At 49.5% G+C, this 13,245-nt stretch overlaps 1 protein-coding gene across 1 annotated transcript in view; it reads left to right on the top strand.

Annotated features, from left to right (window-relative positions):
* tcf20 (transcription factor 20) overlaps positions 1-13,245 on the top strand; it is a 182,063-nt gene that overhangs the window by 119,292 nt on the left and 49,526 nt on the right. The window contains 1 exon segment of the mRNA XM_072588266.1: positions 6,101-6,255. The gene's annotated coding sequence lies outside the window, so the exon portion shown is untranslated.

Genomic DNA, 13,245 nt, shown 5'->3' with positions numbered 1-13,245 from the left:
GATCTTGACCCAGTGACCGTGAAGGGACGGCGATATATTGCCAAGCCAGGACGGTGAGTGGTTTGGAGGGGAAACATGCAGAGGGTGGTGTTTCCCCCTGGATCTGCTGCCCTGGTCCTTCTCAATGCAAGTGGTGGTGGGTTTGAAAAGCGCTGTCTTGAGGATCTTCAGTGAGTTTCACATGGACAAGGAATGAGAGTGGGTCACTTAAGCTCCACCATTCAGTAAGCTCATAGCGGACCTGATTTAAAACCTCATCCCAACGTTCCTGCATATCCCCAATAACCTTTCACCCCATCTGTTATCAAGAGGGTTGGGATAGCTGGTCGGCATGAATGGGTTGGACTGAAGGGTCCGTTTCCATGTTGTACATCTCTATGACTCTATAATGTATCTAGCTCTGCCTCTGAACTATTCCAAGATTTGCGTCCACTATTTTCCAGGGAAGGGAATTCCAAAGACTCGATCCTCTGAGAGAAATGTTTCTTCCTCCTTTTTTGGAAATGGGCAGCCCCTTATTTTTAAACTATGACCCCTAGTTTGAGGTTCCCCCACAAGAGGAGGAAACATCCTTCCCACATCCACTCAGTCGAGTCCCCTCAGGATCTTATCTGTTTCAGTTAAGTTGCCTCTGCCTCTGAGCTCCAGAGGATAAGGGCCTGGCTCATCTAGCTTTTCCTTATAAGGCAATCTGGTCTGAGTGGCTCAGTGGTTAGCACTGCTGCCTCACAGCGCCAGGGTCCCGGGTTCGATTCCAGCTTCAGGTGACTGTCTGTGTGGAGTTTGCACATTCTCCCTGTGTCTGCATGGGTTTCCTCCCACAATCCAAAGTTGTGCAGCTTAGGGTGGATTGGCCAGGCTAAATTGTCCATAGTGTTCAAGCATGTTGTTGAGAAGGTATATGGTGTGTTGGTGTTTATTGGTGGGGGGATTGAGTTTCAGAGCCACGAGGTCATGCTTCAGCTGTACAAGACACTGGTGAGGTCGCACCTGGAGTATCGTGTACAGTTCTGGTCACTGCATTATAGGAAGGATGTGGAAGCATTGGAAAGGGTTGAGAGGAGATTTACCAGGATGTTGCCTGGTTTGGAGGGAAGGTCTTACGAGGAAAGGCTGAGGGACTTGAGGCTGTTTTTGTTGGAGAGAAGAAGGTTGAGAGGTGACTTAATTGAGACGTATGAGATAATCAGAGGGTTAGATAGGGTGGACAGGGAGAGTCTTTTTCCTCAGATGGTGAAGGCTAACACAAGGAGACATAACTTTAAATTGAGGGGTGATAGATTTAGGACAGGTAACAGGGGTAGTTTCTTCACTCAGAGAGTAGTAGGCCGTGGAATGGCCTGCCTACTACAGTAATAGACTCGCCGACGTTAAGGGCATTTAAATGGTCATTGGACACACGTGGATAATAATGGAACAGTGTAGGTTAGATAGGAATCAGATTAACTTCACAGGTCGGGGCAACATCGAGGGCCGAAGGGCCTGTACTGTGCTGTAATGTTCCACGTGCAGGTTTGGTGCATTAGGTAGGGGTCAATGTATTGGGGTAGGGGAATGGGTCTGGGTGGGTTACTCTTCGAAGGGTTGGTGTGGGCTTGTAGGGCTGAATGGCCTGTTTCCACACTGTAGGGATTCCATGATAAACCTTCTCTGAACTGCTTCCAACACATTAATAACCTTCCATAAATGCAGCAAAGAACACAGTACACAGTAACTTAGATGCAGGATCACAATTGCCTTGTATGACCAAAGCCACAATCTCTTGTATTCGGTTACCCTCACAGTAAAACAACTTGCTGTTAGGTGCAGTGCTGCTTCTACATGGTACAGTGTGTCGGTGGTGAATGAGGAACCAATCAAGTGGTTGCATCCTGGATGGTGTGAACACCTTGAAGCTGGGAACATTGCACTATGTTCCTTGTAAACTGATTAACTCGGTGGGTTATTTGATTTAACACGGTAAAGCACAGTGCTGTGTGTACAGTTGGCAGGCACGTGTTGTAGAGACTTGGCACATGGAGTCCTTGAAGGAGAACGCTGTTCAAGGCAAGGTACACTTAGAACATGAAGCGTCGCCGAACAGTCAGGAGAAGGGTTGGTGCAGCACTGAAGTGGGCAGTACAGGAACTTGGGACTTTGTAATGAACTCAGGTATGAGCAGAGATAATGGTGTCTGTCCCTGGGAACTTCTCCAGGGATTTGCAGTAACTCCCTGTCCCCGGGAAGGACACAAATTGCCAGCACAAAAGGAGGCTGTTCCCCCCCATCCTCTCTCTTGTCTCTTTCCAGTCCGAAAGCAATCTCTGCTGTCACTCAACGTGCATTATTAATCCAGTTTCCCCTTGAAAGGAACACGTTCCTTGTCTCCCTGAGGATTCCAGACTTCAGTAGTGTTTGTAACTGGAATCTGCACTGACTGTCTGTAGACACCCACACCCACACCCACACCCACCTCTGTTACACTGTACTTTCCAATTCACCTGACCTACACATCTTTGGACTGTGGGAGGAAACCAGAGCACCCAGAGGAAACCCACGCAGACACGGGGAGAATGTGCAAACTTCACACAGTCAGTCACCCAAGGCTGGAATCGAACCCGGGTCCCTGGTGCTGTGAGGCAGCAGTGCTAATCACTGAGCCACCATGAATGATCCAATCAGTAAATGCCCAGTTTATTTCTTTATCAGAGTTGAGCGCTGCAATGATCCATGTGTTGGGCAAGGGTAGCAGCAAGGGCAGGACCTTGAGCAGGAGTTTGTGCCATCAGAGACGATGACCATATCCTCATTCTTTGTGGCCTTAGTGCCCACAGTGCTATGTTTGAAAGGTCGCAGTCTGGTCAGGATGGTGTACTTATTGAGGTGTTTCTAGGATGGCTGTCTGTGCAGGTGTGCACATCTTTGTGTCTGTGTGGCTTTGTGTGAGTGTGTGTGAGTGAGTGGCTCTGTGTGTGTGTGAGTGTGTGTGTGAGTGAATGTGTGTGTCTGTGTGTGTGTGTCTGTGTGTGAGTGAGTGTGTCTGTGTGTGTGTGAGTGAATGTGTGTGTGTCTGTGTGTGAGTGTGTGTCTGTGAGTGAGTGTGTCTGTGTGTGAGAGTTTGTGTGTCTGTGTAGGTGTGTGTGTATGTGTGTGTGTGTCTGTGTGTGTGTATGTGTGAGTGAGTGTGTGTGAGTGAATGTGTGTGTGTGTGTCTGTCTGTGTAGCTGTGTGTGTGTATGAGAGTGTGTGTTTGTGTGAGTGTGTGTGTATGTGTAGCTGTGTGTGTGTGTACGTGTGTGTGAGTGTGTGTTTGTGTGAGTGTGTGTGTCTGTGTACGTGTGTGTGTGGCTCTGCGTGTGTGTGTAGCTGAGTGAGTGTGTGTGTGTGTCTGTGTAGCTGTGTGTGTCTGTGTGGCTCAGTGTGTGTGTAAGTGTGTGTGTGTGTGTGTGTGTGTGTCTGTGTAGCTGTGTGTGTGTGTTCAGCAAACTATTATTGCCCTTTAATCTAAATCCAGCCCCCACTCCTCCGGATCTGAAGTCTCCCTTCATTCATTGTGATGGAAAGTAAATGGGAGTGGTGAATAGTGAGGGGGAGGAGTCCCCTCCCTCTGGTAATGACCTGGGCATAACTCCAGCCCAGGGTCACCCACAGGCCTGGGCCCTCACCCTCAGGGCTCCGTGAGGGCTGGGATGTTGAAAATGAAGATCACGCTAACCTCGGGGTCAGGAGCAAACACTTTGCTGCTCTTGTGAGTGAAGCTAAAATGGCGTTTGAGCCAAAAGGGGATGTTGGGTAATAAGAGAACAGGAATCCACAGAGGAACCTGCAAGACTTAAAATAATATTTTTAAAACATACGTAATCTTTACAATATGTGTATGATTGGGGAGTATGGGACAATGTAGCCATCACATGTTATGTGAAGGCTTGATACAGCTGAGTGTTGTGGTGGATAAGGACAGTTGGACGTTGACCAGGTTAATGTCAGACAGAAGTTACCCATAGTCCTTGACTGGGTAAGAACAGCAGTTTTCTGAAAAAAACGTTGCTCACCCATTGTGTGCTTGTTGGTCCCTTTCACTGAGCCCAGTGTTTATCATTCAAAACTTCAAAAATCAGTTCAACTCCTTGAACTGAACTGTAGGATCTAAACTAAATTGTTTTCTGGATGGATAATCCAGGCTGACTGCATTTGCTAAGAATCACAAGCTTCCAGCTTCAACTTCCACTTGACGGACTTCAACGATAAAATCTGATGTGATAGACCCAATGCCACACTGAGGGAGTGCCGCACTGTCGGAGGGTCAGTGCTGAGGGAGTGCCGCACTGTCGGAGGGTCAGTGCTGAGGGAGTGCCACACTGTCAGAGGGTCAGTGCTGAGGGAGTGCCGCACTGTCGGAGGGTCAGTGCTGAGGGAGTGCCGCACTGTCGGAGGGTCAGTGCTGAGGGAGTGCCGCACTGTCGGAGGGTCAGTGCTGAGGGAGTGCCACACTATCAGAGGATCAGTGCTGAGGGAGCGCTGCACTGTCAGAGGGTCAGTGCTGAGGGAGTGTTGCACTGTTGGAGGATCAGTGCTGAGAGAGCCAGGCTGCACTGTCACAGGGTCAGTACTAAGGGAGTGCCGCACTGTCGGAGGGTCAGTGCTGAGGGAGCGCTGCACTGTCAGAGGGTCAGTGCTGAGGGAGTGCCACACTGTCACAGGGTCAGTGCTGAGGGAGTGCCACACTGTCTGAGGGTCAGTGCTGAGGGAGTGCCACACTATCAGAGGGTCAGTGCTGAGGGAGCGCTGCACTGTCGGAGGGTCAGTGCTGAGGGAGTGCCGCACTGTCGGAGGGTCAGTGCTGAGGGAGTGCCACACTGTCACAGGGTCAGTACTAAGGGAGTGCCACACTGTCTGAGGGTCAGTGCTGAGGGAGTGCCACACTGTCAGAGGGTCAGTGCTGAGGGAGTGCTGCACTGTTGGAGGATCAGTGCTGAGAGAGCGTTGCATTGTCGGAGGGTCAGTGCTGAGGGAGTGCTGTACTGTCGGCGGGTCACTAGTGAGGGTGTACTGCACCGTCAAAGACATTGGGTTTTGGTGTAAACTTTAAACTCTGCCTGTGTTGTCTGGTGTGAAAATCAGGTGGTAACATTTTGGATAAAGTTCAGGCAAGATGTAGCCTGCATGTTGGTCAACAATTCTCTCTTGAACAGCACCAAAAGAAACAAGATGATCTGGGTCATTATTAGGTGTTTTTATGGTATTGTGCTGTGCACAAAATGGTTTTTGTGTTTTCCATGTTATGTTCGATAAGACAGTATTGACTGTCACACACTTTGGTACATGCTGAGGTACAAGGCACTTTTAAAACATTAGGATAATACTGAGACTAAGCCCTGATCTTTGGAATTCCCTCCCGAAACCGAACCTCTACTCTATCTGTTATTGGCTAAAACCAGCCTCCTTCACCAAGGGACATTGGAGATACAGGTAATGTGGGTAAATGAGTAATGGATTACGTCAGTTTGCATTTTGACTGGGTTAACCAAGGCAGCACTAAAGCTGTGTAGGATGAACCCCAAGGACTATGTACAAGATGGAGATCTGGCACAGTGTGTGGAGGAGCCAACCATGGAATGGGCAGTTTGGGACCTGGTCAGGGTAACGAGGAAAAACTAAATTAATGACCTTGCTGTAAAGGAGACCCTGGCAAATAGTGACCATAAAATATTAGAAATTTACCCTGAAGTTTGAAAGGAAATGTAAGGGGCGTGTTGGGCAGCGTGGAGTGGGAAAATATGCTGCAAGATTTCAAAGAGGAAAGGCAAGGCTACTCTTTAAAGAAAGACAAGATGGTGTATAACAAAAACACATCCTTCTAAACCACTGACAGCCAAAGGGAACAGTGAATCAACAAAAAACATTTCAAGATTTTATTAGATCACAGGAAGTGGTTTATGAAAACGCAATCACCTGCACTCAGCAAGTCCTTTCTAGCTCAATATCTGGTCGTTTCATGATCTTGTGACTCTAGATGTTTCATAGTCTTAACGTCGCTATATAAATGCAAGTTGGCCTGCTTCTGAGGTTTAGTGATTGTGTTGCTTTTGAACACCCCTCCATTTTGTTGTCTCTGCTGCAGGTTATTTCCAGATGAACAGGCGAGCGTTCCTGAGGCCAGGCACGAGGACTTGTGCAGCAGCTGGTGACATTGGCGTCTGTCAGAGGGACAGCCACAGAACCATGGGTATCTCGGAGTGAGCTCAGGGATCCAGGAGCAAGGGACGGAGTTGAATGGTGAGCGTGGTGGAAGGGGGGCACAGGGCATGAGGAGGCATCTGTGCGAACGTGGGAGAGGTTGCTGCTGTCACTTGGCAGAAGCTGGTGGGTGGACAGGAACTTGGAGACAGTAAGGACTATAGATGCTGGAAGAGCAACAGGAGGTCAGGCAGCATCCGAGGGGCAGGAGAGGCAACGTTACAGACTGATGATGTCTGACCTGCTGTGCTTTTCCAGCTTCACGTCTCATGGCCGGTGGGTGGACTGGAAGGTGATTGGCTGGTGGGTGGACTGGAAGGTGATTGGCTAGTGGGTGGGTGGACCAGAAGGTGATTGGCTGGTGGGTGGACTGGAAGGTGATTGGCCAGCGGGTGGACTGGAAGGTGATTGGCCGGTGGGTGGGTGGAGGGACTGGAAGGTGATTGGCCAGTGGGTGGACTGGAAGGTGATTGGCCAGTGGGTGGGTGGACTGGAAGGTGATTGGCTGGTGGGTGGACTGGAAGATGATTGGCCAGTGGGTAGGTGGACTGGAAGGTGATTTACTGGGTGGGGGGACTGGAAGGTGATTGGCCGGTGGGTGAGTGGACTGGAAGGTGATGGGCCAATGAGTGGACTGGAAGGTGATTGGCCGGTGGGTGAGTGGACTGGAAGGTGATTGCTGGTGGATGGACTGAAAGGTGATTGGCTGGTGGGTGGACCAGAAGGTGATTGGCCAGTGGGTGGGTAGACGAGAAGGTGATTGGCTGGTGGGTGTTGAGATATTTTCCCGCTAAATGCAGTTTTTAAAGCAGTTCTGCGAAACAGAAGATTTACATTAAATCTGCAACTTAAGTTAAATATTTTGGTATAAGGACAAAAAAACCATACATTAGGGGAAGAAGATTTTGGATTGTACAATCACAATGGCTCAGTGGTTAGCACTGCTGCCTCACAGCACCAGGGTCCCAGGTTCGATTCCCGCCTCAGGCGACTGACTGTGTGGAGTTTGCACGTTATCCCCGTGTCTGCGTGGGTTTCCTCTGGGTGCTCCGGTTTCCTCCCACAGTCCAAAGATGTGCAGGTCAGGTGAATTGGCCATGCTAAATTGCCCGTAGTGTTAGGTGCATTAGTCAGAGTGGAATGGGTCTGGGTGGGTTACTCTTCGGAGGGTCGGTGTGGACTGGTTGGGCCGAAGGGCCTGTTTCCGCACTGAAGGGAATCTAGTCTAACGTAATCAATCAAGATATTAAAGTCGAAAAACAGAAGTTGCTGAGAAAACCCAGCAGGTCTGCTTTGCTTTTCCAGCAACTTCTGTCTTTGCTTCTGATTTACAGCATTCGCAGTTCTTTCGGTTTTTGATCAAGGTGTTAAATCGGTTTGGGTGGATCTATGAAACTGCAAGAGGCAGCAAACATTGGTGCAAGTTGATGTGGGCCACCAAGCTGTTGTGGTCATTTTGGACATGGAGAATGGGAAATTGGAGATCCGCGTAATGAGGGTGAATGAGTAATAATGGACGACTTCAGTTTGCATTTTAACTGGGTCAACCAAGGCAGCACTAAAGCTGTGAAGGATGGATGCCTGGACTGTGTACAAGATTGGAGATCTGGCACAGTGTGTGTGGAGGAGCCATCCATGGATTGGGCAGTTTGGGATCTGGTTTGTGTAACGAGGAAAGACTGGAATTATAGAATCCCGAGTGTGGATGCAGACCATTCAGCCCATCGAGTCTACAGTGATCGTCCAAAGAGCATCCAACCCAGGCCCACCCCCCACTACTCTCTCCCTGTAACCCCACGTTTCCCATGGCCAGTCCATCTGACCTGCCCATCTTTGGACTGTGGGAGGAAACCCACGCAGACACGGGGAGAACGTGCAAACTCCACACAGACAGTCACCCGAGGGTGGAAATAATGACCTTCCTGTCAAGGAAGTTTTGGGGAATAGTGACAATAATATATTAGCAGCTTATCTGAAGTTTGAAAGGAAGCCGTGAGAGGGGAGTTGGCTGGGGTGGATTGGGAAAATATTCTGAAAGATTTGATAGTAGTTGGATAAGTTGTTTAAAGAAACACAAGAAGGTCTATGATAGAAATGTGTTCCTTTAAGCCACAGATACCCAAAGGGAAAGGTGAATCAGCAGAAAGAAGTTAAAGATTTCATTAGCTAACAGGACGTGTCTATGAGAATGCAATAAAAGCCTGACCATTGGGAACAGTTTAGGACCCAGCAAACTGACTGAGAAACTGATAGGAAAGAGACTGTTAATGCAAACTCACAAGAAACATGAAGGAGGGTTGGAAGCACTTCATATCAGTACACGCAAGAAAAAACAGAGCGAGGGTGAATGTGAGTTCATTCAGATAGGAGACAGAATTTATACAGAGAACAGGGAAATAGTGGAAGAATTAAACCAGACCAAACCAGCAAGGCTTTTGGTAAGATCCCTCATGACAGACAAGTCAAATTGGCTGAGAGGCAGGAGGAATCGAAGCCCCACAGTGTGGAAAGAGGCCATTCAGCCCAGCAAGTCTGTACCGACCCCCCCCAAAGAGCGTCCCACCCAGACCCAGTCTCCCACTCTGTCCCTGTAACCCTGCATTTCCCGTCGCCAATCCACCTGACCTGCACACTGTGGGAGGAAACCGGAGCACCCGGAGGAAACCCACGCAGACAATGTGCCAACTCCACACAGTCACCCGAGGCAGGAATCGAACCCACGTCCCTGGAGCCATGAGGTAGCAGTACTAGCCATTGAGCCACCGTGCTTCTCGAGGGTGATGGTAGAGGGTTGTTCTGTGACTGGAAGTCTGTTTCCAGAGGGATTCCACAGAATTTGGAACTGGGGCCCTTGATGTTTGTGATGTGCATTAATGTTTGAACTTAAACGTAAGGCCTATGATTTCAACATTTGTAGATGATGCAAATTGGTGAGGTGTTGAGTCATGAGGGGATATCATTAGACTGGTCTGGCAGGAATTCAAGCCAGAATACTGAGGTAAAGCAAAGGATTACACTGTGTGTGGCACGATGTGGAGGAGCTGGTGTTGGACTGGGGTGGACCAAATTAAAAATCCCACAACACCAGGTTATTGTCCAACAGGTTGATTTGGAAGCACTTGCTTTCGGAGCGACGCTCCTTCATCACCACCTGGTGCTTCCGAATAAACCTGTTGGATTGTAACCTGGTGTTATGGGATTTTTAACAATGTATGGCAGCATCCCTGGAAAGTGCTGAAGATCAAAGGGATCTTGGTGCACATATCCACAAATCGCTGACGGTATTAGACTAGGAAAATGGTATGGTTACGGTAGTGGTTGTGGTTGTGGGATACTTGCCTTGATTAATTGTGGCTCTAACTTACAAGAGCAGAGAGGTTGTACTGGAACTGCATCAGCGCTGGTTTGGCATGCAGTTGTGGTCACTACATTATAGGAAGGATGTGATTGTCCTGGAGGGGGTGAAGAGGAGATCGGGTGGACAGGAACGTTTACCTACCATTAGTACAAACACCAGTAACCGGGGGAAGAGGGATTTAAGGTAAGAGGAGATTTGAGGAGAAATATTTTTCACTGAACTGCAGAAAGGCAGGATGCCAACAGGGTAATGATGTCCTCAACATGGATCTCCAGAAGGTGTTTCTTACAGTGCCACCCAGCAGAATGATGAAGAAAGTTAAAGCTCATGGGACAACAGGGACAATAGCAACATAAACACCAAACTGGCTGAGTGATGGGTTACAGAGGGTACGGTACAGTTTTCAGGATGGGGAAATGTCTGTCGCGGAGTTCCCCAGGGGTCAGGATTGGGATCCTTGCTTTTCCTGACTGATATCGATGATCTGGATCTTGGCGTTCGGCGGACAACTTCCAGGGTTGCAGATGACACAAAACTTGGAGGAATTTGAAATTGTGAGGGGAGCGTGTGGAGCTCCAGAAAGACACTGCCAGGTTTGGTGGAGTGGGTGGATGAGATTCAACGCAGAGAAGTGTGAGGTGATGCAGTTTGTCAGGAAGAAAGGCAGCGTACAATAGGGGGGTACAATTCTACAGGGAGCAGGGAGGACATGAGGGCCAATATAGACGGATCACTGAAGGTGGCAGGACTGGTGGCAAGTGTTGTCTGCCTTATTAATTAGGGAGTGGTGTACAAGAGCAAGGTGAGGTTGAACATTGGGTGCAGCATGGTGTCTCAGTGGTTAGCACTGCTGCCTCACAGCGCCAGAGACCCGGGTTCAATTCCCACCTCAGGTGACTGTGTGGAGTTAGCACATTCTCCCCGTGTCTGCGTGGGTTTCCTCCGGGTGCTCCGGTTTCCTCCCACAGACCAAAGATGTGCAGGTCAGGTGAATTGGCCATGCTAAATTGCACATAGTGTTAGGTAAGGGGTAGATGTAAGGGTATGGGTGGGTTGCACTTCGGCGGGGTGGTGTGGACTTGTTGGGCCGAAGGGCCTGTTTCCACACTGTAAGCAATCTAAACTTATCCAAGACCTCAAAACAGAAATTGCTGGAAAAGCTCAGCAGGTCGGGCAGCATCTGTAGAGAGAAATCTCCCAGGCTCATCGTTATCCACACCTTTGTCTGTCCAACTGTTCTCACTCTCTTTGGGCTGTATCCCCACCCATCATTTACTCCATACCCCACGTCCCACATAAAAGCCAAGTTACCATCAGGTTCTGAGGAAGGGTCACCTGACCTGAAACATTAACTCTGATTTCTCTCTCAGCAGATGCTGCCAGACCTGTTGAACTTTTCCAGCAGTTTCTGCTTTTGTTTCTGATTTCCAGCATCTGCAGTTCTTTCAGTCTTTATTGAGAATGTTAGAATTCTTGACAGGGGGAATGAGAACAAAAATAGGGAGGTTATAATACAAACAGATTGTTACCACCTCATTCAGAATTAGTCATCTTTAAAGGGAAATATGTTTGAGGGAGTTCAGAGCAGGTTTAATAAACTGATACCTGGTATGGTCTAATGAGGGTTGGCTGGGACAGACTGGTGTTGAGAGTGTGTTGCTGGAAATGCACAGCAGGTCAGGCAGCATCCGAGGAGCAGGAGAATCAATGTTTCAGGCTGGAACCCTTCAGCCGTTCCTGATGAAGGGCTTTTGCCTGAAACGTCGATTCTCCTGCTCCTCGGACGCTGCCTGAGCTGCTGTGCGTTTCCAGCACCCCACACTCGACTCTCATCTCCAGTATCTGCCGTCCTCACTGTCTCCTGAGAGAGACTAGGCTTGTCTCCACCAGGGTTTGGCAGAGTGAGGAGCCAACTGTAATAAGATCCAGAGGGATCGTGACTGGACGGATGTGGAAGGGGACGTCCTCCTTTTGTGGGAGAACCTAGAACTAGGGGTCACCCTTTGAGAATCAGGGATTGCCTCTTTACAACCAAGAGACAAAGTAAAGCTTATTCTCTGCTGGTTCTGAGTCTTTGGGGTGGTACAGTGGTTAGCACTGTGGCCTCACTGTGGCAGGGACCCTGATTCTAGTATTGGCTGACTGTTTGGTAGATTGGCCAGGCTAAATTGCTCATAGGATACAGGGATATGCAGGCCTGCTGGGTTAGCTATGGGAAATCCCGGCTTCCGGGGATAGGGTAGTGGGTGGGTCTGAGGGAGATGCTCTTCGGAAGGTCGGTGTGGACTTTGTGGGCCGAATGGCCTGCTTCCACAGCGCAGGGATTCTGTGATAACTCTCTCCCTGAAAAAGCCGTGGAAACCGAGTCCTTGAGTGTTTTTAAGGCTGAGGTAGAGGGGCTGTTGTTAAGTTGGTGTCAGTAAACGGTTGTCAGGGGTTGCTGGGGAATATAGATTTCAGGTGACAACCAGATCAGCCACGATCATTTTGACTGGCAGGGTAGGCTTGAAGGGCCGAATGGCCTACTCCTGCTCACTGTTCATAAACAGACATACAACACAGAAACAGACCCTTCGCTCCAACCTGCCTGTGCTGACCAGATACCTCAATTTGTCCTAATTTGCCAGTTTTTGGCCCATGTCCCTGTAAATCATACTGTATTGTCAGAGCCTGAACAGTATCCAGAGCCTCCATTTACTTCCAGACATCACGTGGAGTGAGTCGAATTAGCTAAAAATTACGGGTGGCATGGTGGCTCGGTGGTTAGCACTGCTGCCTCACAGCACCAGGGTCCCAGGTTCGATTCCAGCCTCAGGGCAACTGTCTGTGTGGAGTTTGCACATTCTCCCCGTGTCTGCGTGGGTTTCCTCCCACAGTCCAAAGGTGTGCAGGTTAGGTAAATTGGCCATGCTAAATTGCCTGTAGTGTTAGGTGCTGGTGGAGGGGGTAGGGGAGGTTACTCTTTGGAGGGTCAGTGAGGACTGGTTGGGCTGAAGGGCCTGTTTCCACACTGCAGGGAATCTAATCTAGTATCTGTGATGGTGGGGACCACTAGAGGAGGCCGAGATGGGCCATCCACTGGGCACTTCTGGCTCAAGATTGTTACGAATGCTTCATCTCTCACTCTTGCGCTGACATATTGGCTTCCCCACCTACGAGGGTGGAATACTTGAGGAACCTCCTCTTCCAGTGAGTTGTTTAATTGCCTACCACCGTTCACAACTAGATACGGTGGGATAGCAGAGCTCAGATCTGTTTCTGTTGGTTGTGGGCTCCCTTAGGTCTGTCTTGCTGCTGATGCTGTTGGTAGGCAAGGCCGTCCTGCTTGGTGACTTCACCAGGTTGGCACCTCAGTTTTAGCTATGCCTGGCGCTGCTCCTGCTCTTTCCATTGAAGCAGGGTCAGTGTGAAGGAGTCGTCAGTGTTTGTTTCTGCAGCTTTGTGTAAGGAGAGGGTTAACCATCAGCCTGCGACCAGTGTGTGCCTGACACACACTGACTCTCCAGCAGCTCCTCCTACACCACAGCGGCTTGCTGGAGCTGTGACTGAGGCTCCCTGAGGTCCCACTGAGAGCCATTCCCCTCCCCCCTCCCCCCCCTGCTGCTTCCTCATTGGCTGCCTGTAGTCAGCTGACACAGTTCTGGCAATTCGGTCGAGCAGACTGACCATAA

The sequence above is a fragment of the Chiloscyllium punctatum genome, chromosome 18, assembly GCF_047496795.1.
Source record: "Chiloscyllium punctatum isolate Juve2018m chromosome 18, sChiPun1.3, whole genome shotgun sequence".
Taxonomy (NCBI): Eukaryota; Metazoa; Chordata; class Chondrichthyes; order Orectolobiformes; family Hemiscylliidae; genus Chiloscyllium; species Chiloscyllium punctatum.
This window is presented reverse-complemented; position numbering and strand designations above follow the sequence as displayed.